The following is a 27,219-nucleotide window of genomic DNA, read 5'->3' on the forward strand; positions in this document are numbered from 1 at the left end:
CGCATTCCGATATGAGTTTCACCCCTCTTAATAGTACAACTATCAAACCTAAATGTGATCATACTCTCTAAGTGTCTTGATCACTAAAACAAAATAGCTCCTACAAATTATACCTTTGCCTTGAGCTTTTTTGTTTTTCTCTTTCTTCTTTCCAAGTCCAAGCACTTGATCATCACCATGGCGTCGCCATCTTTATGTCATGATCTTCATTTGCTTCACCACTTGGAATGTGCTACCTATACCATGATCACTTGATAAACTAGGTTAGCACTTTGGGGTTTCATCAATTCACCAAAACCAATCTAGAGCTTTCAGTAAGTCCCCCGCCTTGCTCTGTCCTTGGCGTCATGGTCACGCTATGGCCACCGTCTGTTCTCTCCACCTAGGAGGCCCAAAGGTCGAGCCTTTAGCCATCGCATGCACACATGCACTGTTGGCGGTCCTTAACTCACACTTTTAACCACCAACACTTATATAAATCCATCAAAATAGGCACCAAACTTAGACATAGGTCTTTACAACTAACAATTTCCATAAGTTTTGGTGTTTTACGATTCATAGGAGGACATGTCAGAATAACAAGGAAAACATGCCCAAATACGTAATAGGACAAGGCGTAACATCACTCGACATGAGCCCAGGAGGATAAGGCCCACTTACCAGGCAAATTAGGGCCCTGTCACATGGAGAAAAAGGCCCAAAACCCAAATCAAACGTGTTCCAAATGGCACAAAACTTTGCAGGACCCAGCAAGAGGCCCAAAGGAAGCAACCCACCAAAGATAGGGCCATTTGGGCCTAGTTGGGGTGCGGCCGTGCCCCTAGTGTGCCCTGCACCACCACTAGGGACTCTTGGGCCCATCTTTTGCATGATTCCTCCTACCGCCTTACCTATGACGATTCTGTAGGGGATGTCTAGGTTCAACACATCTAGGATGTCGGTTTGAGGTTAGTTTGGTGCCTTCCATGAGGGATGAGCCTTTTCCAAAGGCCCCCCCCTCCTCTCCAACTATAAAAGGAGGCTCCCTCTCCTCATATCAACAACACCACAAGGGAGAAGAGCTAAAACACATAAAGGAGCAAGAGCTGCACCACTAGAGTATCATTCCAAAGGGCATAGGCCCTAGCTAGCTAGTAGGCTTGGCTTAGGAGAGATGTGAGGGAGAGTTTGGGGAAGAGCTGGGCTTGTCGGTGTCTCCCCACCTTATACCTCAACAGATACTTGTGCTTCAATGGGTTTTCTTGCTAAGTGAGTATTCGTGATTCTTATGGTTCAAAGTCTTTGAATAGTTAAGCTATACTTTTACTTGTTTATGGGTTTGTCATCCGTCTCCTTGGCAGATACTCTAGTAGAGGGCCTGATAAAGACGAATAACCCTACGCAAATGCTAGAGTAGTAGTTGATAGTGTAGACATGGTGTCTAGGCTAGAGGCTACCTTTATTTGCCTTGTATCCTCTGGTTAAGGGGAAGGTGGCAGGTGGTGACAGCCCTATACGTCCTTCATAATCCCCCATGTTCGGATATAGCGTAGAGCCATATGCAGGTATCGCCAGGCAGACTAGGTGCGCTCTGGTTCCCGAAGTGAGCAAGTAAATGTAGAGTTTATCTGTCCTTAGACCCAAAGGCCATAGGAATCCATCTCTACCCTTTCCAATTTTACCCCATGTGTTGTCCTTGGATGAATTTGCTAGAAGAAACCTCTATTCCCTATGAAAATACGATACCCTAAATACTTCTGAGTGAAAGTTACAATGGTAATTTCATGCGCTTGTGGATCCTTTCTGTATGCGTTAAGAAATACCAACAATCATTTCTAGCGCCGTTGCCGGAGAACAATTGCTATTTTCATCGAACCTAGTTCATCCTCATATCTGTATCCTTTTCCTTTTATAAAAACAAAAATATTTCTTTTACCTTTTTCAACATGAACACAACTCTTATAAAAAATCCTTTCGCTTCAAACGGCGAGTTTGCTAAGCCACCACCAAAACCAAACCTTTCATTTGGCGGTGAACTCCACCCTGGCTTGATAGCCATGGTTCAGGCACAACCCTTCTCTGGGCTTGATAGCGAAAACCCATGCAATCATCTGCACAAGTTTGAGGAGGTCTTAGGCATGACACAACAAACACTAATGTGGAAATTGTTCCCCTTCTTCCTCATAGGGAAGGCAAATAATGGTACACATTTGTCGTAGGAAGTACGAATGGGGACTAGGATGGACTTAAAGACAAGTTTTGTCTTGTATTTTTCCTCATGTCCCATATCAGCTCTCTACCAAGGGCGATCCTTGATTTTGAGCAGTATAAGGAGTCTATAGGTGCAGCCTAGGCTAGGTTTCAATGTTAATACATGCCGGCCCAGACCTATATTTACCTGATGACATATTGTTGCGTCTCTTTTGTTTGAGTATTGCCATAGATGCTGACCTATGCCTAGATGTGACCGTCGGAGGTAGATTTACACATAAATCCATGATGGAACAAGTATAATTCCTTGAGCACTTCATATCCAAACACGCTTCTTCCGTCATAAGAACCAAACCCCTCCAGACCAAAGTCATGACAAGTGTTGAGGAATCCTCATCAGTCGAAACCAACTACATACCATCCCTAGGTTCGACTTATTAGCCCTCACCCGAACCACGAACACCGAAGGAATGAGTAATTCATCCTTTGGAGTTCCCAATCAAATTCAAGGATTATGGCAATACCCTCGAAACACTTTTGGCATAATCCTCACGAGGAAGTTTCCCTAGTGTAGAACCATCAAAGGAGTGGCTAATGGAAGTGAAATGTTCTTCCAAAGTAATTTAGATTCTTTCACCTTCCACGACCATGCCTTATTCATTTAGGGGAACAAACATAGAAGCCCTACACAACCCTATGGTCGAGACTAATATCATGTCTAAATTTCTTGCAGAAACCCTTTTGGGCAAAATGCCGGTAGTCTCAACCAACAAACTGTTCAAAAGTCTGTTAGGACTCATCTTCGAGTGTTGTGGGATTGCCAGGGCCGTGCCCATCATAATTGATGAAAATTGAGGTTTTCATAGATTTCCACATCTTTGCCATCCTTGAGTTCGATCTTCTTATAGGCTACCCATTGGACAATCTTTTTCAAGCAAAATATTCCCATGGGAGACTTAGTGTAGAGTTTAGGAAAGCTGTCTCTGCCACTCACCTAGAAATCCCAATTACGGGGCATCTTCCCAATCATGACCCATTCGAGGAGGTGAAGTTCATATCCCTATTCATTTCTAGTAGGTTTCCTTATGAAACAGGACATCCTTTGTCACCCTCGCTCAAATCCGAGCCATGTCCCTCTGACTATTAGGACGTTGTTCTTGATAGTAGTCAAGATTCAACAATGATCCTACTTGATGTATCCTTCAAGAAAGGGAACTTTTGTGTCATGGACATTGTGCATATACCACGTGCAACTACGAGGATCCCAAACCATCTCTCAATCCTCATTTCAAAACTTTTCAAGAGGATGGTTGTTGATGCTTTTGTTTATCACAAGTATTGCAAATCCCGTAGTTGCATTATGATACTAATGTTGCAGCTTGAACATTATTGCTAAATGTTTGGTGGTAAAGCTAGGAACTATACCACCATTGATATCTGCAAGTTGAAGTTCCCACAGGTCAAGTTTAAGACCATAAAAGAAGCACTATCGGGAGATACCCTGGATTATCATAAAAAACAAACATAATTTTTTCTTTCAATAAAAGCAAGAACATGTTTTCAAGTTAATATGCACCTTCGGGTATTCTTGGTAGCTAACCCTTTCAGGTTAAGAACAAGAAGAACAAGGTGCATATGATGCTAAAGAACATGGGAGCTGCATAAACCATACACGTCGATGATTCCTTGGTGATGGAACAAGCTAAAAAAGGAGAGCCAGACTTCACACACTTGACTTTTACACAAAAGTCCAAGTGTGGGGGAGGATGGTGCGAACCTTGCCACATGTTCCATTCACACCAAAGACCATCTTGGTTAAAAAATATGATGTCTACTCTACCTTGCTATAAAAAAATATAGTTAAAAGAGAGAGAGATAAAAAAATCTATTATAAAAAATATGAATGATAAAAAAAGAGGGGAAAGAAAAAAAGAGAAGTATAGGAAAAAAAGAAGAGAGAAGGAGCATTCTCATCTTCATGGCCTTTGCTACCACTAAGGCCTATGGTCTATGCACACTACATGTGTGTATGGCCTAGCCTTGTGGTTTCGCCTAAGTTGGACCATGTATGATCAAGCCATCGCTGCAGCAACCTCGATCTTTCATCCACTTATGCTATCGGTAAGAATAACTCAGGTATGCAAAGGTAAATAAATGTTCACCAAACTTTACCACTCATATTTATCTCCATGTGAAAACAATTTGCTCATACAAGATTCATGCTTTCCTTGTTTATATCGTATGCTCTGGTTTGGGTGTATTCTATATAGGTACATCCATAGGCCTTTTTGAATTAAGCATGGTGCTTAGGTTAAAATAGCCTTCTTTAATCAAATTTTGACATGGTGTTAAATTTTGATGAATGAACGTGAGTTATTATTTTCATAAACAAAGGAAGTGATCTAAAATGGGGATAAATCAAGGCTAGGATTACTTTGCAATCTTTACATTAGCCTTCCTTGAGTATGCAAAGTCTGTTGAACAAATAAAATAATAATTATAATATAGATTAATAGATAATAATACTAATAATAATATAATAATAAAAAATAATAATAACAAGATTTAGGCTCCCTAGTGCTCAAACCGGTAGAGCCCTTGTTTGTTTCCTTCTTTGTTTTTCTTTCATTAAATAAATAGGTACAAGAATAAGTGTGGGGAGATCTCTCATGCATAACAAACATACATTTGAGATCTCCCACCAACACGCTGCACAACCATCAGATGATTCATCATGCAAGAAGGACAAGATAGATAGCTTCAGAAAGGAAAGGTTTAGCCAAACCACATATGAATCCCTTAACTCCTTCCTCTACAATGATGGTTTGTGCAACAAATCCCTCAACTCTCCTAAGTTTTGAATTTAAAACTGAACAAATTAAAAAGGTAAAACTTTTGATGCTCCATCTCCATGCAATCCTTTGATTGAATTTGCATACTCTTTATTCCTTGCTAATATTCCTAAACTTGTGGACAACCCATCATAGGGACCCCATATTATCTAAGTAATTGGAATATGTGATATAGTTGGATGAAAATGAACCTTGCTCTCTCATGCAAAGAACTTGGGATTTATTTTACAAAATCAAAATTCAAATAGCATGCTCCTCAATGATGTTCAAATTCCTACCAAAGCCATATCTAGTGAATAGAACTTAAAACTTCCAGAATTATGCTACTTATTCCAGCATTGAGTTTTGTCAAGTCTTGTTGACCTTATTGAGAAAGTTATCATGCCCCTAAGATCAAGATCACGTACACGCCACATATATTAAGCTATCCTATACTAGAAATACGCTAAAACATGCCTTCATCCACCCAAAACTCTGCTCCTACACTAGGAGTAGACAAAAATAATGTTTGTTAGGTAAAATACTCCATGTTCTATAAATAGTGATCTCACTCAACATGTGGTTTAGGAGACATGGACTATGCAAAGTATGAAAAAAGAAAAAAATATGGACACATGAAGGTCCAAGAAGAAAAAATGGACACATGAAGGTCCAGTTATATATATGCAAAAAATATGATGAGCACATGAAGGCTCATTCAAAATGATAGTCATGTTATCAGAATATAAGTTCATGAGTGGGATCACTCATATCAAGGAGTATAGTATAGGCTTATTATTGTTTTATCCACACACTTGCACTCATTGATCTAAGGGTATGGTATCTTTCTCCTTAGATCCAAGATTTGACTTAACAAAATATACAGAGTAAGTATGTCTTCATATCTTTCCCTACCCAAAGATCCATATAAGCTTTTAAGAGGTAGGAAAGAAAGAAGGCAACACTTGATATGCCTTGGTGAGGAACCAAACACAAACTTGAGTGATCTGAGAGAATTATTTGAGGAGCTTAGCTATGTTTAAATTTTCAAAATCAAATGAAAACCCAAGTTTCTGAGCTATTTGATGCAAGGGGATTTGAATCTATTCTGTTCCATTATTCAATCACCCAAGATAATATGGCAGACAATCCAAAGTTCATAAGCGTAGGCGAAGCTTGGAATAACTTGTATGCAGATGTCATATCATAGAAGATGACCCATCTTAGTCCATAACTTTACTCAAGGACGAGCAAAGGGCTAAGTGTGGGGGAGTTTGTTGGCGGTCCTTAACTCACACTTTTAACTACCAACACTTATATAAAATCCATCCAAATAGGCACCAAACTTAGACATAGGGCTTTAGAACTAACGATTTCCAAAAGTTTTGTTATTTTACCATTCATAGGAGGACATGTCGGAATAACAAGGAAAACATGCCCAAAAACGCAATAGGACAAGGCATAACATTACCCGACATGAGCCCAAGGGGAGAAGGCCCACTTACCAGGCAAATTAGGGCCTGTCACATGGAGGAAAAGGCCCAAAACCCAAATCAAACGTGTTCCAAATGGCACAAAACTTTACAGGACCCACCTAGAGGTCCAAAGGAAGAAACCCACCAAAGATAGGGCCATTGGGGCCTAGTTTGGGTGTGGCCACAACCCTGGTGCGCCCGTACCACCACTAGGGCCTCTCGGGCCCATCTTTCGTGTGATTTCTCCCACCGCCTTACCTATGACAGTTCCGTTGGGGACATCTAGGTTCAACGCATCTAGGATGTCGGTTTGAGGTCGGTTTGGTGCCTTCCATGAGGTGATGATCCTTTCCCAAAGACCCCCTCCTCTCCACTTATAAAAGGAGGCTCTCTCTCCTCATATCAACAACAGCACAAGGGAGAAGAGCTACAACACACAAAGGAGCAAGAGCTACACCACTAGAGCATCATTCCAAAGGGCTTAGGTGTCACACCCCAAAATTTCTATTTTGGGTTGTGAAAGAAACACTAAGGAAATAAATTATTTGATATTTTCATAAAAATTTCCAAGATTTAGTTAGATTGTTGACAATTTAAAATAGTGCAAAAATGTGATTATAAAAATTTATAATTAATTTGTTATGTTTGTTGCATTCATGCCGCTTGCATTTATTTTACTAAGTGAAAAATGAATTGTCGAAATTCGGTTTAGGTTCGAATCGATTTTGCTCTATTTATAAAATAAGTAAAGTATTTAAAATTTTATTTGAAACAAGTTAAAATTTTTATTTCCAAAGTTCAAAAAAATGATCAAAAGAATTTGAAAGACAAGTTTGGTTTGAAAAGGTTTTGAAATGGAGCTTCAAATGTTTTTTAAGGAAAAGTTTATAACTCCCTCTCTACTCTCTGGGCCGAAACCTGGCCAGTCTAGCCCTCCCTCTCGTGCTCTCTTCCATCACTTGGGCCAGCGGCCCATTTGTCGCATAGGTAGCCAAGCCCAGCAGGCCAGCCCACCTCGCCTCCCTCTCTCCCTCTCACCGACAGGTGGGGACCACCTATCATCCCTCACCTCCCTCCTTTCTCCTTCTACTGGAAGCCGAGCATGAGCTTGCTGCTGCCAGTGGATAGCTCGGCCTCTCCCCTTCTCCTCCTCAAATCAATGCACATTCAAGCCCATGAAATAATGCCTCCACTGCACCTTGAAGTCCCATCATCAGTCTCCTTTATCGCCATGTAGTAACTGATGCCATTAATGGCCGCTCGAGCTCCACCATCCGGCCCCTCCACTCCCTCTCCGCCCTATAAAAGTGGCTCTGAGGCCTCGCTCATGCACGACAATTCCGCTCCACCACTCCACCTACATCCCCGTCTCTTCAGCGCCCAATTACACCGCCACTGCTGCCATTGTCGAGCTTGGTTTGTGCTCGCTGCCCCTGTGCTCCGATCACCTCCGGCCTCGTTTGTTCCTTTGTCGAGTTCATAGAGGCATGATGATTTCGCAATACCGCTCCTTCACATCAATTCACATCCACAGCGCCTTCCTCGTGACCCTTGCTGGAGCTACCGCCCGCCTTGCCTCGGTTCCCTCCATCTCCGGCCTACTCCCATCGATGTGGTACTCTCCATCGGTTCCACGGTGAGCTCCTCTATCTTTTGGTCTAGTTTTCGATGTGAGCTCACACTAGCAATGCCTCGCCGTGCCCAACCCATGGCACACACACATGCGACTCCAGTGAGCAAGTAGCCTGGCCATGCGTGCATTGCTTGCTTGCTAGCTTGTTGACATCATCATGACATCATACACATTTATGGTCATTTTCCTTAAGAAAATAAATCTAGAAATACAAATCCAAATACATCATTGTGGACATGGTCCATGGTGGACTTCTCTCACAGCCCCACCCCGGTCCATGGCCCGTGGACTCGGTCCACAGCATAGTGCACGCGCACTTTGCATTCTAACCCCTATACCTCTCTCTAATCGAGTTACTGTTTTGTGATTCTTGTATATCTTCCATGCTAGCTCCTAGAAGCTATAGTTAATCATGTTTTTAGCCTGGGACATAGATGATTTTTTCATTAAAATGATGTCATTTATGTATTGTTTTATGAAAAATGTTAATATTGTAATAAATAAACTTTGGAATATGAAATTTTTAGAAAGATGTTTTAATATGTTTTTCCTTTATAAAAGTATTATAAAATGATTTATATTTTTTGCTTTTATAAAATAACTAATGATGCCATTTATGAAGTCCCTAACGTGTTTTTGTTAATTCTAAAAATGATAAAAGACCTTTTAGCTTTTATAAAATAGTTTTGATGTCAAAATAATTTATATTTCCATCTCTCTTTTGAAAAGTATTTACAAAAGGTTCTTTTTAATTTATAAATAGCCCCTAAACTTCAAATGCATATACTTTTTAAGTGTAGCTCCGTTTTAGTTGGTTCTTGTGCTCACAAGTTCGTAGCGATAAGTAGTACATGTTAGTTATCTTTGTAGTATGCTTTTGTGATGCTTGTTGTACTATTTTTAGGTTCTCTTATGATGCTTGTACTAGTTGAATGCTGACGTTAGAAGTGGAAGCTCTGCAAGGATGATCCAGAAGGAAAAGTGGAGAGCTTGGAAAGCTTTTGGAAGGCAAGTGTAACATGAGTTCCTTTGTTACCTAATAACCTTATGATCACTTTCATATACATGTGTCTAATATGATGAACCCCTAAGGACTTTACCTAGTACTATTGATATCCTATATCCTTGTTACCTATGCGTTTTGCATATGGGTAGTTTGGCTTAGTCTGCAATCACCAAACTTTATAATATTAATTTTGATTAATGACTTATGGAATCAATGGTTAACATGATGCTTTTTAGCAACATGGATATCAGGGGGCTAGAGCATTGGGCCTTTTGGGTGCTCTAGTCTACCCTCCGTAAGGACTGAATCTTAAAGCGGCAACCTTGGACTTACAGTACAGCCACATGAACTATATGGCTCTGGTCTTAGCCTAGTATCTTGATCTGTTCTACTTCGTCAGCAGCTTACCAAAAGGGCAAGAGGGGCACTAGTTGGTATGTTTCTTTTCTGGCTAGGGTGTGTACTATGCCATGACCATGAGTGCCACTTCTAGAGGAGGGCTGCATACGGCTAGATGGCTGCAACCTTAGTGGCTGCTACTTATTAGAATGACTAGTGAAAAGCTTTGTAGTGATCCCTGCCGATTTATCTTGGAAGTGAGTCAAGAGGCTGATCACCTCGGGCAAAGGGCAATCATGACTCGGTGAAAGTGTACAACGTCTATAGAGTGTAAAGCTGATATATCAGCCATGCTCACGGATACAAGCGACCTGGATCCTTTTCGAGATAGAGGTTCTATGGATGGTTTGGGTGATGATTAATCTTGATGATAATTATTATACTTTCATCTTAGGAACTTAAGCATAACCTAGCAATATAGGTTTAATAAATAAAATATGACCAACTAAAAGTTCTTACCTCAGTTCAGCCATGTCTAGCCTTTTGAGCCTTGCATCCCCTCATATTATACTTATTGAGTATGGTGCGCTCACACTTGCTTTACAATCAACAAAAATCCCAGATGGGTACTAGATGGTGGATCAAGTGAAGAGTTTATTGCAGAGTTCATGAGTACTAGGCATGTGCTTCCCCTAGTCAACTATCCCTATGGAGTATGGACTCCTAAAGAGAAGATATAGAATAGTTTTTGCTATGCTTTATAATAGATGTAAGCCTTGTTGTAACTATGTTTTGATATATAATAAAGCATTGTTTTTTATATTCTCCATATTTATCGCTATATGTGTCGTGTGGACATCCTAGGCACACATGGCGCCCATAGCAGGACTAGAACTGTCTGCTCGCTCTTGCTGATCTCGGATCAACGTATTATGGTTGCGTTGTGCCCACACGGTTGTGGACATCCACCCGAGGAAAAACACCAGCAGCACTGCCAGTAAGCTCATCCCCGTGTTGCTGACAATAGGAAACTCTCACTTCCTACTAGTGCTGCCATATGTACCAACAACATGTGCAATTCTTGTGAGACAAAGTCATAATGGATAAGAGTTACATAACCAAGTAAGAGATCTATAAGGGGAGGAACACTGCAAGTATTAAATAATTATTTATCATGATGCATACACGTTCCGTACATCCTTACAAACTTAGGAAAAATTATTTCTAACAACATATGCAGTGGCATACATACGTTCTCTCATATATAGCATAGCTAGTCAGGCTACACGCCTCATTGTTAGTGTACCTGCACAAGAGTTTTATTTCAGCTCAACCCCACAATTAAATATGTAGAATGTAAATCTAGGCTCTAGGTTGGAACTAAATACTTCCATATATGTACACCCATACATATACTTCTGTATCAAAGCTACCCAATAACAATTTATTACCCACAATTAAATTGCAACCATATACACATGCAAGCATGCATACACAACCATACCAAAGCTAAGCTCTCCCTGGCCGCATGCTCACATCTACGATCATGCACTCACCAACTTACCTTCTTACCTTAGCGTAGAGGCATTTGATCCATACATTACCACTGAAGTGAATGGCATCCATACAATAGCAACGCCAATGGACGATGAAAGTAAAAAACCCCATTTTGTACTTAATTAGCCACCTAAGAGTCCTTAACTGGGCATAAAGAAAGTGATCACTGGCACACTTTAGATTTTGCTGACTTGGATAGTCTTTCTGCACATGGCCAATGACATGGCAACTATGGCACTGAATGCCCAAAGTGCGTCCCATCGATGCAACGGATGAGGCACTCTTGGTAGGCACCTGCAAAGAATTTTTACCTGAATCTAAAGGTCGTGTGGGCGGTGCCTTAGGTGTAGTGGAAACTCCAGAGGCTGTTGGTCGCTTGCTCGCTGGTGGAGGTGCCCGAAAAGTGGTTGGCTTGGTCAGCCCCAAAGATGGTGCTGAGCGTGGTGTGTATGTGGTGCTGACCTTGCTCTTACTCTGTTGTTCATGCCCCTGCAATTCCTTTTCTACAAGCATAGCAAACTAAAACAACTGGTTGACAGTGTTAAATTCTTTATAATCAACAATGTTCTAAATCTCATGCCTCAAACCCGAATAAAAATGACAAATGGCATCTTCATTTCCCTCCACAACACTACAGCGCATCAATCCCTTTGGAGCTCACCATAGTAATCCTGTATAGATTTATCTCCTTGTTCTAAACGCATCAATTTCTTATGCAAGTCTCTATGATAAGAAGGGGGAATAAAACAATCATGCATAGCTACCTTCAGTTCTTCGTATGTACTAGGTAAAGCATCCTGTGCAGCTAGCCAATTCCACCAAATAATGGCAAAATCCTTAAACTCACTAGTAGCTTGTCAAACTTTATGATGCTCAGGCACAAGGTGGGCACTAAACTTTTTTTCTACTGTCATCTCCCAATCAAGATATTCCTCAGCATCATAATGACCCAAAAAAGATGGTATTGTGAACTTAATCTTAGCATAAGGATCATCGGGTACATGGTGATTATTACCTTAATGGTGGTGGACACCACCCATACCTGTCATGTTGCGGCGAAGACATCGTCGTAATCTTGCTTGTCGGAAGGCTGCTCGGCCTATGTTTCTAGTGACATCATGCACTGTGCCTTCTGGCAAGAGACCATCGGTGTTGCTGTCGGAGATGTCATTGTTGTTGACCGCCACCAATGTTTCCAACTCAGTAACCTTGTCGGCTAGCATGGAAATTTGTTTGTCCAATCTCTCCATGCTGTTGCCAATGATGAGTTCAATGAGTGCGTCAATGATGGCCTCATTCATCATTTTTTGGGCATCCTCTACAACAGCTTGTAGTTGCTCTTGTCTAACACACTCGTTGAATCCCCTTAGGAATGTTATCTCTAGTCTGATCACCTCCTGCCATTGTAAACACAAAAAAATAGGAACAAATGGTGAAAGTTATCCCTAACAAATGACTACGTGGTTGTAGTGGTGTCACTTTTTATAGTAAGTGGAAGCGTCTTACCAAGCTCTTACAAAGTTCTTACCAACGCAAGCAGTGGGCGGTACAACCGGTGGCTGGTTTGTGATACCTGTGAGGCAGTGGTACCAAGATTGCAAGGCCCTTTTTCTGTACTGATCTAAAGAGTTTATGGAGCTTGGAAGGCACACAAAGAGTAATATGTATATCTGGCACACAAGTCAATAACAAAAAGTAATGCTGAATTATAGTCCAAAGTACTTGTTCTCGTTGCTGGTCTAAAATGTTCCTAGTACCAGGTGTGTGACAAAAGTATGGTGGATAGCAAGATGATAGGTGTGTGAAAAACAAGTATGATGGATAGAAACAGTAACACAAACAAGGAACCAGACAGCACACGCAAACATAGCTCACTTTGGTCTTCTCTATGTGCTCCTCTAGATATTGTTCCTCTTTTGCCCCTCTTTTTTCTATTTCTTAGACTGTTGTTTTTTTTGGGAAATTTCAAATTTTTTATTTTATTTTTTTTATATTTTCTTTTACTTAGGAGCACAAAAGAAGTAACCACAAAAAATATGAGCTTAAACAAGTGAAAGACGTGGCCTGTGGAAAATTCAGAAAACTTGCTCAAAATCGACACAAACCTTGTGACCACGAAAAGAGGATCTTGTGACCACTTTTTGACCAATTTAAAAATTTCTGACCCCGACAAGGTGAGGGATGGACGGATCCAAAAAAAATTTTTGATCGATTTTGATATATGGAACGTCGAAATCAGAGTTCGTATGTGAAAACTAGACCAGTTTTAAGAATTGGCTCCGAATTAGAGGACAAAACGGGAACAATGTGCACAAAACTGGTCACAACAGCAAAGATTTGATGGAAACGATGGGGGAAAACACACGAACTGGACTCTAACATGACCTAACCAGCAACAAGACCTTGACTAGGACACAAACTCAACACGATGGACTCTAAAACTAAAATATGCAAAGGCCAAGGTTCTAGGACAGGAAAAACAAGTATGGCACTAGACTATGGGATGAATGTGAAACACTCAAACTAGGGAATAAATGTAAACCTGATGGTATACCTTAGCTCTGATTACCACTTAATGAGAATGGGGATCCTGATCTTCCGTCAAGTGGTGGTAACTATCATTGTGGCAGAGAATGACACACCAAACCGGCTTAAGATCGAAAGATCGAACCCTGCAATCTTAGCACCACAGCTCCTCTAGTTATCAACCAAGTCTTGGACCAGGTTGACCTAGCCAAGAAAGCTAACCCCTGCCTGCACAATGAAGAACACAAGCAAGAACAAGAAAGAACACAACCAAATTGCAGATGAATGATTAATCTCTCAAAGTTAGGGTTTCACAAACCGATGAATGGCAAAACTATTCTTGATAGAATAATCTAAGCAAAACCCAAACCCTAATGGAGGGGTGGCAGCTATTTATGAAGACACTAGGGTTGCGCAAGACCCCTAGACACACCCCTAATGGGCCCAAACACAATACATGGTCCAACAGACCAAAAGACGATGTCACAGCACCTTGGCAGATTCTGGATGCTGACTTGTTTCGACGATTCCCATTGATTCCGAAGAGCTTTTGATGTGAGACTACTTGGATTGGCTTCCTTATCAAATTATATTTCCATCCATATGTGGATCATCGAAAACAGAGTCCAGATGTGTCCTAGGTTACCAGTTTAAGGCAGACTGGTCCTGGAGGCTGAGGCAGACTCGAAATCGTGTTGGACGGGGCCTCTGGTTCCTGTTGGACGTCCTTGCTGGTCATCTTTGCCTCCACCATGTCCTCTAAGTCCTTCATGACCCTCTCCAATGTTCCTAAGCAAGATAACATCATTAGGTGGTAGTCTATTCTCAAAAGTATAAAAAGGATCGCTTAAGAATGAGCACACCTCTAAATTGAATTGACGCATTCGAGCCCGGGTCATTGGACCTTGCATGACGGTTGGAGGATCAGCAGGTACATCCGAAGGAGTGATGTCCTCATCAGATCAATTGGTTGATGTAGCTTTATAAGTATGATACAAGTCATGATGGTACTCACAGACAAGCCGGAGGTCGATCGGTCAATGTAGCCCTGCTTGTTGAAGAACTCATCGAGATCTATAGTATTCCTACTCCTAAGAGTTGGCGTGAAGCCGAAAAAGTAATTGTATTGATTGATTGGGTTCCTTTTACAATAGTCAGGGTCTAATATTTATACCTAAAACCTAAACATGAATCCTACTCAAATACGACTCATTACAATTCTTGGAATAAAAGAAAACATTCCTAACTTAGGATAACTTGGACCCTAATCTTTTCCTTTTTGTAGAGTCTGACATATTTTTCCCCGACGCCATCCATACGTAGTCCATTGTTAATTGTTGATGTCATCTAAAAAGAGCAGATCACAGTACCACATCTGAATCAGCTGATATCAATCCTTACACAATCAATTCCTTGATGACATAATCCTAGAAGTTTCAAGTTCCCGCGTTCTCCTTCCCAAATTTTGGTGTAAACATATGCCCCCAATTTTGGGATAAAAATGATTTTATTCCAAAATTTCATTCATCTATTCACCGTGTTGCAACCACCTATTCCGAAATAAACGCGTGACTCCTGACTTTTTGGGCAAAACTTTATATAGCATCCCAATAGTATCACATTGAATCCATTCGGCTGATTTACTTTCCCCTTCTTCTTCGAGCAAGGCTAAATAACCAAAGCCGCTATCACCAGAGCTCTAACCCTAGTAGTTTCTCTACTTTGCTCGAGCTACTTTTCAAGTCACTCCTCTGCAACCCTTTCTCAGATTCAGATCTATTCCAACTAAAATGGCGACCAGCGACTACATCCCAGAGGTACATCTCCAAAATTCTGCCTCTCAACTATCAGTCATTGCTCTGTATTTTTCCTTTTCCTTAAGTTTATCTCATCTGGCTTTTTAGGGAATGGAAACTAAAATTTTGATCACTCCATCTCTTGTTCCAAATGCTTATTACCTTGGACCCATTGGAGATACTGATCCTTTAGATTTTATCAACCAAGAAACCAATCAAATTCCTTTTAGGCAGTCCTTGGTAGATCTATCTTCTTGGAACACCAAAAATCCCTTTAGGAATTGGCCCAAAATGCATAAGGAATGGAGAGACTGGTTTCGAAGAGTGTCAGACAAAAAGGGCGGAGATTGGGAAGTTTACGATTTATGCCAATGCCTGGCACTTTCACTGTCTGGGATGGAAAGAAATGATTCACTCCTAATTGTTGCTTCTTACTTCTGGTCCAACACCTTGAATGCTTTTATCTTTGGTCATGGTTCGATGACTATCACCTTGGCTGATGTTTATATGTTGACTAGCCTTAGAGTAATAGGATCAATGCAGCCATACAAACTCTTAGGTGCTGGGTCAAAGAAACTGGCCAAAACATCGGACTACATAGGATGGGCAAGCTATATCTGGAACCACATTGGGAATGAATTGACTATTAGCGAAAGAGAAAATGTGGCTTTTCTTAACATGTGGTTAAAGAGATTCATCTTCTGCGGGTCATCTTGTGGTCTGACTTACAATCACAAACTCTTAGCAGAGCATCTAGCAGTAGGTGTTGAGATTCCTCTTGGAAAATATCTGTTAGGATCAGCTTACCACTTAATGCACTAGGTGGTTGCTCAGCTGCTGAAGAATGAAGTAGTGCACACCATCAGCAGCCCTTAGTGGTTAATACAAATGTGGTTAAATTTGTATATGCACAAGATTGTGAAGCCAATTCTCCAGGATTTGAGTTTTCCCTCTTCCAACTTTGATGAGGAATACAAAGGCAAAGAAGGAAGAACCCACCAGTGTATGAACTATAGTGAAGCTGGCGACCCTATGATGAAGATGAAAATAATGCGTTGGTCTTCTCATTCAAATTTCGATTTGAATCAGGCTGCTCAGATGAAACAGTGGCTGCAATCTTCAATTCTTTCATCAAATCTTGTGTTGTACCAGTCGAATTTCATCATGGCCACGGTAAAATTTCTTTAGATGCTTTCCATTGACCACTCTCTGATAAGTTGCAACAACATTCTTCAAACCAAAGGTCATTATAATCCATTCAAATAAGTCGATTGCGTCAGGGCACCTAAAACTATTTTTGCAATGTCTTCCTCAGCCATAAAAAATTGATTATATCCTACATTGTTGTCCATACAACTAATAACCTTATGCCCGACTGCTGCATCTACCAACATATCGGCTTTTCACATCGGATAACCATCCATGGGTGTAGCTTTGTTCAAATCTCTAAAATTGATGCAAACTCTTAACTTTCCATTTTTCTTATACACAGGAACAACACTCGATATCCACTCTGCATAACGGCATGGTCAGATAAATTTTGCTTCTAGTAACCTTTTAGTCTCCTTTTTTATATCATCAAGAACATTTGGGTTAAATCTCCTCAGAGCTTGTTTAAATGATCGATATCCAGGTTTGATTGGCAACTGATGTTCGACAATTGATCGATCAAGACTAGGCATCTCATAATATTCTAAAGCAAAACAATCTTTAAATTCCTTTAATAAATCTATCAACTCTTGCTTATACTCAGGATCCAACTTAGCACTTACATACATTGGTCTAGGCCTATCACCAGGACCAATATCTATCTCTTCTAACTCATTGGCCGACATAAAGCCATGTCCTAATTTACCATCTGTACCATCTATTGGATTATCCATTAAAACAAACTCTTAGAGCCAACTGCTTGGATCGGCTGTTGGCTTTCATCATTGGTCTTAATGAACCCTTCTTCCCATAGCTTGCCAGAAAAACACTTGAAATCTTCTAGTTCCCAATACATTGGGTCAGTTGTTGCTATGCTCACAGAATCATCAACATGAACCAGCTCAACATCATCTCCATGCCACTAAATCAAGCATCGATGCATAGTTGATGGTACACAACAATTTGCATGAATCCACTCAGGACCAAGGAGTAAACTATATGAACCCTTTCCATCAATGACAAAGAATGTAGTGAGCAAAGTCTTACTTCCAATTGTTAGTTCAATGTTTATTGCCCCCTGGTCTTGGATGCATTACCACCAAAATCCTTAAGCATCATGTCAGTCTCAATCAAATCTCCTGGTCCCTTATCAAGCTTTTGAAAGGTAGTATAAGGCATAAGATTAACAGAAGCACCTCCATCCACCAATATTTTGCTCATCAGCTTCCCATCAACAAAATCTTTCACATATAAAGCCTTCAAGTGTCAATGCTTGACTGGCTTATCAAATATAGCTTGTTGTATCACTGTCAACTTGGCAACTATCTCCTCATATTCCAATTCATCAAAATCTAAATAGACTTCTTAATCTGATGGAGCCTATACGCTGATGGCAAAAGAAGAGTCATTTGAATATTAGCCAATGGTTGACCCTTATCGGTTGTTTGTTTAGCATGCCATACTTGAGGTTTACTAGATTTCTAAGCCTGTTCTAGCTCTCTACTCCATAGGCGTTATACCCTTCTTTTCTGACTTCTTTTTAAACCTCCTGGACATCATTGCCGTTTCTGCCAACATACTCTTCCTCATCACCTTCTTCATAATCAGCCCAATTTTGATCAACAACTCGCTTCCCAAGTCAATCATGAACACTTCTATTTTTTAAGCGTCGATCCATATTATCATGATGATACTCAATTCGAGCATGGATAGACTGATGGTTGGCTTGAGATTGCCTAAACTGCCAATATTGTTCACTACACTCTAGGCAATTATTTCTAGTAGGTAATTTCAAACCGTCATTCCAACAATGTCTAAAGAAAGGACTATTCCAATGTGATTCAGCTTGTTTTCTTTCATACCTCTCCTCTTCTTGTTGATGCTGGTATTCTTTCTCTTCTAACCAATGCTAATAATCCTTTTCTTTCTGCCATTGCCATTTATTCAACAAAATTTGAGATGTAACACACGGCCTCATTGCCCCGTTTCTTGATGTCTCTCCCTGCTCATATCGGCTCTTCTGTTGGTCACGATGCCTTTTAATTTCTCTATATTCATTAGCCGATATTTGCATCTATAGATCAACTGTTCCAGTTTCTTTTGCTCTAGTTGATGTTAGGACTTTAGTCTTCCCTTTGACAAACTTAGCATCAACCATATTCTGATCTCTTGGGAAAGGATTATCATCAACTTTCATCTTCCGAGGTGTATCAAATTTAAGCTTCCCTTGTTGAATAGCCCTTTGTATATGTTGCTAGAAAATTATGCACTCATTAGTAAAATGAGAAGTAGCGTTATGAAATTCATAGAACTTCTTATTCTTCAACTAATCAGGAGGTAACATAACATGATTGATGAGCAATTTGATCTATCCTTTTTCAAGCAAGAAATCAAAAAGCTTGTCTAATTTTGTGACATCAAAATCATAACTTTCTTCAACTCCTTTTCCCCAAGGATTCGGCACCATCACTGTCTTCCTACCCCAATTCCATTTGACTATAGCATCTCCTCTTCTTCACCATTCTCACCATCATCATCAACTAAATATGGATTATAAGGCTTCAGCAATTGTTGCATTCTTCTAGATTGGGTATCTCTGCACATATTCTAGAATTAGCTATTAAGTGCTGCCAACCATTGAGCCAACTGACCTAAATTGTCAAACTCTTGCCCAAGTAGTTTTTCTCTCCATGTTGGAAACATTACTTGAACAGCCAAAGCAACTAGCTGATCATCAGTCAGATTCAATGAAAAGCACAAATTTTAGGTTTCTCAGAACCTCTGAAGAAACTCAGCACCCAATTCATTAGTTCTTTGCCTTATGGTCGTCAAATCTATGATTTTCTTTTCTCCTGTCCTAGTATAGAAATATGTATGAAACTTCTTCTCTAGGTCAGTCCAATTGGCAATAGAATTAACTACTAATGATGAAAACCAAGTGAAAGCTGGTCCTGATAGGGACAAAGAGAAGAAACGAACTCGGTGAGCTTCTTCAATGGATGCTTCACCCAACTGTGTAAGATAATGACTAACATGTTCTATTATACTTGTGCTATCTTGACCAGTGAACTTAGTAAATTCTAGAAGCCTATAATTTGTAGGAAGACCAACCAAATCATACCACTCTAAATATGGATGCTTGTACGAAAAGGTCTGCTCTTTTGGTTTTAAACCGAACTGATTCTTCATCATTTTAGTTACTCTGAGCAACAACTCATCAGCATTTGAATTTGGATTTCTTTGTAATTGCTGGCCCATCTGTGGATTAAAATTTTGGGTACCCTAATACCCTGGATTTGGAATCATATGAAGGGTATTATAATCTGTGCCATAATGATATCCTTGTGGAATCTCTACCTATTGGGTCCTTTGCTGATTTGCTCTTGAAATCTCTGATTGTAAATGTTTGGATCTATGTCTCTACGAATCCTTTGAACTAATGGTGCTATTTTTTGAGCCGACGGTGGTATTTGGCCTAATGTAACAAAATTGACCATTTGATTTTGAACTTGCCCCATCGGCCATTGCACATACTGCACTAATGGTCTAGGATTATTTTGTATTTGATAAGTAGTAGTACCCTAAACTTGCTCAGATGAGCTCTGAACTACCTAGGCATCATCATTGCCAGCTAGTGCTACTTCTTGATGGCTATTACTGGCTTGATTAGTCCCCTGAGTTAACAGATGTGGAATTTGTAATAAGCCGGTCCAATCTGATCAATTGGATATCCATGAAACACCTCCTTCATGGTATTGTGGAATGTGTTTAAGAAAGTTGTATTATGGTTCACCATGGCATCATGAACAGATTTGTTGACAGCATCTACAAAGAAACATCTATCATCAGCTTCATCTATATCTGACTGCCCATGTATCAGAACTCTTGGTAGTGTATATTTCTGAACAACTTTATTGTCACATGTCTTGGTATAGGACAACAAACACTTGTTCTAAAACTCTTCAATAACTTTACTAATGGCATCTTTATCCTCATCAGGTAGGTCTTCATAAGGTACCATAAGAATGTCCCTAATGTTGTGAGCTACCATGACGATTGTGGGGTCCCATTGGGCATGCTAGAATGCGTGTTGGCGCAAAAACCTGTGGTGATGCGCCTGACACGTAGCAAGCCAGAACGATCTGGGCGGAGTCAACCTAGAGATCTGCTTGGCTTCAACACAGGACTAGTCGAACCTAAAAATCCCAAAGGTGTGCCAGTCAATTTGACCTGCAATTGACAAGAAGAGAAAGTTTTATCAGTAATTTAGGGTGAAACATGCCAGTTTTGCCCAGATATTTCCAAGTATGCTGCTTCGGGAGCAGCCAAATAGGGGAGTTGACTAAATAGCCAATACGAGAAGAAATCGACTGTTTAGGGACTTTGATGCTTGTGGGTCATGATTGATTTATAATAACACGTACAATACGCCTAGATATAAGTAATATAAAGAAACATCATCAGCTAGATGGATATAACCAGTGTAAAGCATTGAGCTGATAAGTTTAATGAGAAGGGATATAACATGCGAACAAATCAACTATCTGGTACAAATGGATCTATAAATGCTCTTAATCTAATATGTTACCATCAACAGTGAGGTTCGACCAGATCGATATAGCTATGATAATGATAACAAACTAAAGCCAAAGAATCCATAAAACCGTCTATATATTGACAGGCTCATGAAAGTGTGCCATGTATGTGAAAGCACAGGTGAATCAGCTAAAATAGTCGATGCATGCATAGCAAATAAATAGAGTACATATCTCGACCATGAACAAAACCACTAATCGATAATCTCTAACCCAAAGTCTTACCAGTGAGATTTGACCAGATCGATATAGCTATGGTAGTGTCATTAGATTGGATCTCATTAACTAGTGAGTTTATTTAGGATTGAAACATGCCTTTGAATGCATACTGTGTTTGATTGAAATAGAGATAAAATAGCCGATCTAGCATAATCAAGTCATCAATCATAAGATTCAAAGCGTGACCAGACTAGAAGACAACCAATTGTGATGATATGATGCTGATCTATCTCTATCTCAATCAGGTGATTTGTTACAATTAATGGAACACTAATCATAACAGATTCAATAACTGGTGAATCAGCCAAAAATAGTAAGGAAAATCTTACTAATCTTAGCAGATTCAATAATTGGTGATATTATATTAAACAACAAGTTGTTTAACACAAGATTGATAACTTTGATCTATATTATGATTGGTAAGAGATCAATCAGCTGATGCAGCCTTACAAATGATGATATAGATCAATAACTAACTTATATTATACTTGTAAAAGATCAATTGGCTGATGCAGCTTTACAAGTATGATACAAGTCATGACGGTACTCACAGACAAGCCAGAGGTTGATCGGTCAATGCAGCCCTGCTTGTTGAAGAACTCATCGAGATCTATAGTACTCCTACTCCTAAGGGTTGGCGTGAAGCCAGAAAAGTAATTGTATTGATTGATTGGGTTCCTTTTACAATAGCCGGGGTCTAATATTTATACCCAAAACCTAAACATGAATCCTACTCAAATATGACTCATTACAATTCTTGGAATAAAAGAAAACATTCCTAACTTAGGATAACTTGGACCCTAATCTTTTCCTTTTTGTAGAGTCTGACATATTTTTCCCCAACACCATCCATAAGTAGTCCATTGTTAATTGCTGATGTCATCCAAAAAGAGCAGAGCACAGTACCACATCTGAATTAGCTGATATCAATCCTTACATAATCAATTCCTTGATGACACAATCCTAGAAGTTTTGAGTTCCCGCATTCTCCTTCCCAAATTTTGGTGTAAACAGCAGCCTTACAAATAACGATATAGATCGATAACTAATACCGTGACTCGCAAGAGATCCATCATCTGTTGTAGCCTTGCAAGTAACAATATAAGTCATGATGGATACTCACAAACAAGCCAGAGGTCAGGTCATCCGATGCAGCCCTACTTGCCCAAAGAACTCGTTGAAATCTACTCTATTCCTACTCCTAAGGGGTGGCCTGAGCCAAAAAGTAAAGGTACTTGTTTTGGTTGATCAATGAGAGATGTCTATTACAATAGCCGAGGTTCAATATTTATACCCGAGGCTTGACTATGAGTCCTGGTCGAACAAGACCAATCACAAAACTTGGAAAAGAAAACAAAACAATCCTAATTTTAAGATAACTTGGACCTCAACCTTTCCCTTCCATGAAGTCCAATGTGTTTTCTTTCTCTAGTCTCTATTGGTTGGGCCCATCCTCTTAAGGTTATGATGCCATCTCATGGGTAATCCGGTTAGCTAATTTGGTTGAATATTTCGGCTGTCTTCAGGGTTGTGTTATCCCAAACCAAATTTCAGTGTCAACAGATGCCCCCAATTTAGGGATAAAATGATTTTCTTCCAAAATTATCCCTATGACCATTGCACGTACTATGCATTCACACCAAAACCTCTGCCTTGGTTTCTGACTCTGGGCAAGGATTTTCATTATATTCCCAAAATTGCCCTGTCTTCTTTGCTCAGACTTTCTGGCTACATTCCTCCTTTTTGCTCTGCTTATCAGTCGTCGCAACCCTCCTGAGTGCCAAACCCTAGCGAATCCAAAGCCTCAACCTTGCCCAAACACCATACTTATTCTTCGTGGAACCTTGGGGTGGTAGCTCAATTTGGCGGTGCAACACTAACACTTGCTCGAAGATCTAGATCTACCGCCCAATGCTTAATGGCGACTGTCGACTTTGTCTAAGAGGTATGATCTGAAGATTTTTCAATCAGTTGCTCTTCTTGCCCAATCCTTAGCTTATAGATCTGCTCTTCTTGATTTTAGGATCTCCAAAATGAAATCCTGATCCCTACCAACATTGAGAACACGTATCTTCTAGGTCCGATGGGCGATCTAGATTTGACTGAGCTCATCAATTTAGAAATAGATAGGCTTCCGTTTAAGCAATCCACCATGAGTCCCTTAGCATGGAACAAAACTTTTAGGGATTGGTCGGTTCCCTTGGATGGGTGGAGGGATTGGTACCTTAGAGTAGCTAAGACCCATCAAACTAGTTGGGTGACTTATGATCTTAACCAGTGCATAGCCCTCTCTTTATCAAACATAAAGAAGAATGAACCTATGCTGAAATTAGTTTCATACTTTTGGTCCAATGCCTTCAACGCCTTCATATTTGGACATGGGCCAATGATAGTCACTCTGGCTAGTATCCACATGCTGACTGGTCTCAGAATCATAGGGACCCCCTTGTGACAGAACCGCCCAATTTACACAAGCTCAAGCATGGCTACCCTGCTTAACATGTTGGCACACACACACTTGCACTTATATAAACCTGGTAGTCCGCTGAGTGTCACGAAGGACCTCGGTAAATCAACATCATAACCAAGATCACACGATTAAGCAAATACACATCACATACACGGAGTTACAGTGGAATAATATTACAATTGAGTTCACAAATAATAATATGTTGCCAAGTTTACAAATACGGTGGCTATACCAACATAGCTTTAAAATGATTACAATAACATATGTTTCAAATACACTATTAGCATAAGTAACGTCCTCCAACAATAGCATATAGACAAGAAATAAATATAGAGTCATCGAGCCCACCGATAGTTAGCCACTATCTTCAGCAGGCCAAGAACTTCACCTCCAACATGGTGGGATAAACCCTGAGTACTCGAATGTACTCAGCTAGACTTACCTAACAGGAGAGAAATAAAAAGACTCTCAAGGATATGCAAGGCATATTTAGTGGAGCTGGCTGGATAGCATAACTTTGCAAAAAGAGCATAACTATCATAAGTCCTTACTTTCAATATTTTAGTCAATATTTTAGCATCAAGTTTAGGGAAGCTTAGTATGGCTAATTTTGCACCTATTCTTGAGCAATCACTTGATTAATAAGCATCATAATAGTAACCATATCCGATTATCATATAATTATCATAACCATCATGTTCCATCCAGTGTTACTATGATGAGGGGGCAGTCAAGTTTCTCACTATGCGGGAGAGATGGCGATTCGAATCGATTGCAACCAGTTAGGCAGTATTCCTAACACAAACCTAGTCATACTTGCGCCAAGGTAGTCTTAGGTCACCTTTGGTACAACTCATGTACACATGTCATGGGTTCAATCAGCTCCACACAATCAGGGACAACCAGCTACAAGGTCGATTAGGCCCAGCCTGCCCTTAGCCTCATGTTTGGCTCCCTACACATCCTTACTACCTCCACTATGTGCACTCTTATAGAATGGGGCCCGGCCTGAGTTGAGCTACTCGACTTCACGGTCGGAACGAGTTATTCGGATTGCTAAGTGAGAGGCTACGTTCAAAATGACAGAAGGGCCCATAACAATGCAGTCCTTAACCAACACAGATAGGATAAAACATGCACACAAGACCTCCATGTCCTGCTACCTCTCAATCACCAGATCTCGTCTGGTCCCCATTTATTCATTATCACATGGTTATTTTCCATGATAGCAAATATATCCAACCATGACCAGGTATCCACCTATATTGCAGGTGACAGGAAATCACCCACTTCTACAGGTCTAAGTATGGCTAAGCATAGAATGTCCTACTCATACTAATAAGGGTTCAGGTATTTATATATAGTGGACAAGGTAGGAATTATGCACCAACGGTTTCATTCAACTCCTATCACCTAATGCAGTATACAAAAGTTATACTTATGTGCATTTGTAAAAATAGAGGGTAGGAGGCTTAGAATGCTCTGGGGCTTGCCTGGGATCCAACACAAAGTCATTTTAGGTAGCTTGCACTGTCTTGGGGAACATCTCCAGTCTAGGCATGCACTCTAGGGGTCCTTCCATCTTCAGTATAGGTCCACCAAACACCATCTTTGGGTTCGGCTCCAACATCATGTCCTTCGGTTCCCCGTGTGGTTCATCTAGCGTACCTAAATGAGATGCAAGATGCAAGTGCATGAATGCGAAGAATGGTAACATGACAGGCATCATGTAAAAGCAGTTAAAACAAGCACAAGGCTACAGCACATGACATGAGCACCTAGAGAGCAAGTTATTTACATCAAGTCTAACATAGGACAAGTATGGCATGATAGTCAACTTAAGTTTAGTTACATCAAGCATTTATCAATCAAGAACTAACTAACATGTTTAGCCAAAATAAGAGCAAGCTAAGTCAATCAACTTAGTACATGCATAGAATTTGGATAGCAACACAAAAGGCACTTGTTTCAATCATAACTAGAGTTATAGGCATCAAACAAAGGTGGTCCTAGACTTTCTAGAATGCTTAGGAAATTGTCTATAACTTTGTTATTTACACCTAGAGCCAATTCCAAGGTTAACAAGGTTGAGAAACACTAACAAGCAGATCTGCACAAACTAGGACAGAAAACTGACATGAACTTCAGAAATGCATAACTAGAGTTCTAGTCATCCAACAAACATGATTTTTAAATTTATGGAAATATTATTAAGTTATCTATAACTTTATTATTATCATATTAAGATGATTCTATAGCTAACAAGGTTAGCCAGCCCAATAAAGACATCTTTGTCCAGATTTTGAACAGCTATAACTTGAGTTCTAAACCACCAAAAAGGGTGTTCTTAGACATTTTGGAAAGCTTAATAAAATCACTACAACTCTTATATTATCAACAATACATGATTCCATGTTTAAATAAGCCAAACAATACAATCATTCAGATCTATTCAGAGGACATGCAAGACCTAATAGTAAACTTCCAAAATCTATAACTCCTAAACCATCAGGCCTAAAATCATTACATTTTAGGACAAGCAAGATAAGGAAGTTATCTACAACTTTTGTATTGACCACATTCATAGAAAATTTCATTTGTATCATGGAAACACCCACTTAACAGAAACTGCACATGCTGCCATTTCAGCACATATGCGACAAGGTTCTTCGTTTAGTTCTTTAACAAGGTAACATATGCATAAGTTAAACACATAGCTCACAACTACTATGAACATAGTTAATTAGCATTGGTTCTAGGTAACATGAAACACCCTAAACACTTTAAGCAAGAATTAAAGCAAGGATGAAGAACTTGTGTAAGCAACATAATCATTAGTTGTTATATTAACATGAGACCATACATATGAGTTATAATCAAAGCTTAACCACTACTTATCATAACTAAGCATCATATATACCACTCAACAACAACTATTAAAAGCATAACATGACTTAATTGCATGCATCTACTAGCAACCTTTCATTATCCAATTATATAATAAAACATATATATTAATTAAAGGTGATGTGGCAAACATCTCGTTTGCAGCTGAGATTTTTATGGATGACATATGATGACAAGACATGACTACTATTAAAAATTATATGCTCAGGTTTAGTAATTTAATTACTATAAAAAAGACAAATCTTAATTATTAATAAACATGTAAGAACAAGATAAATATGAAATGCAACATTTACTGTAAACGCATGGCCATATTATATGTTATTATGGTAGCACAACATCATACAAAGGTAGAGGAACAATATTTCCCATTTTTACACCTTCATAAAAATTATAACTTATTTAAAACCATTTATCAAGCACTAAACAAGTTAAATCAATAACTTAGTCACACATGCACCAATAAACCTGAAATTTTTACCACGACACACATATAACATTAGTAGCCTACCATCAAAATTTCACC

This window comes from Miscanthus floridulus, chromosome 4 (genome assembly GCF_019320115.1).
Source record: "Miscanthus floridulus cultivar M001 chromosome 4, ASM1932011v1, whole genome shotgun sequence".
NCBI classification, from domain to species: Eukaryota; Viridiplantae; Streptophyta; class Magnoliopsida; order Poales; family Poaceae; genus Miscanthus; species Miscanthus floridulus.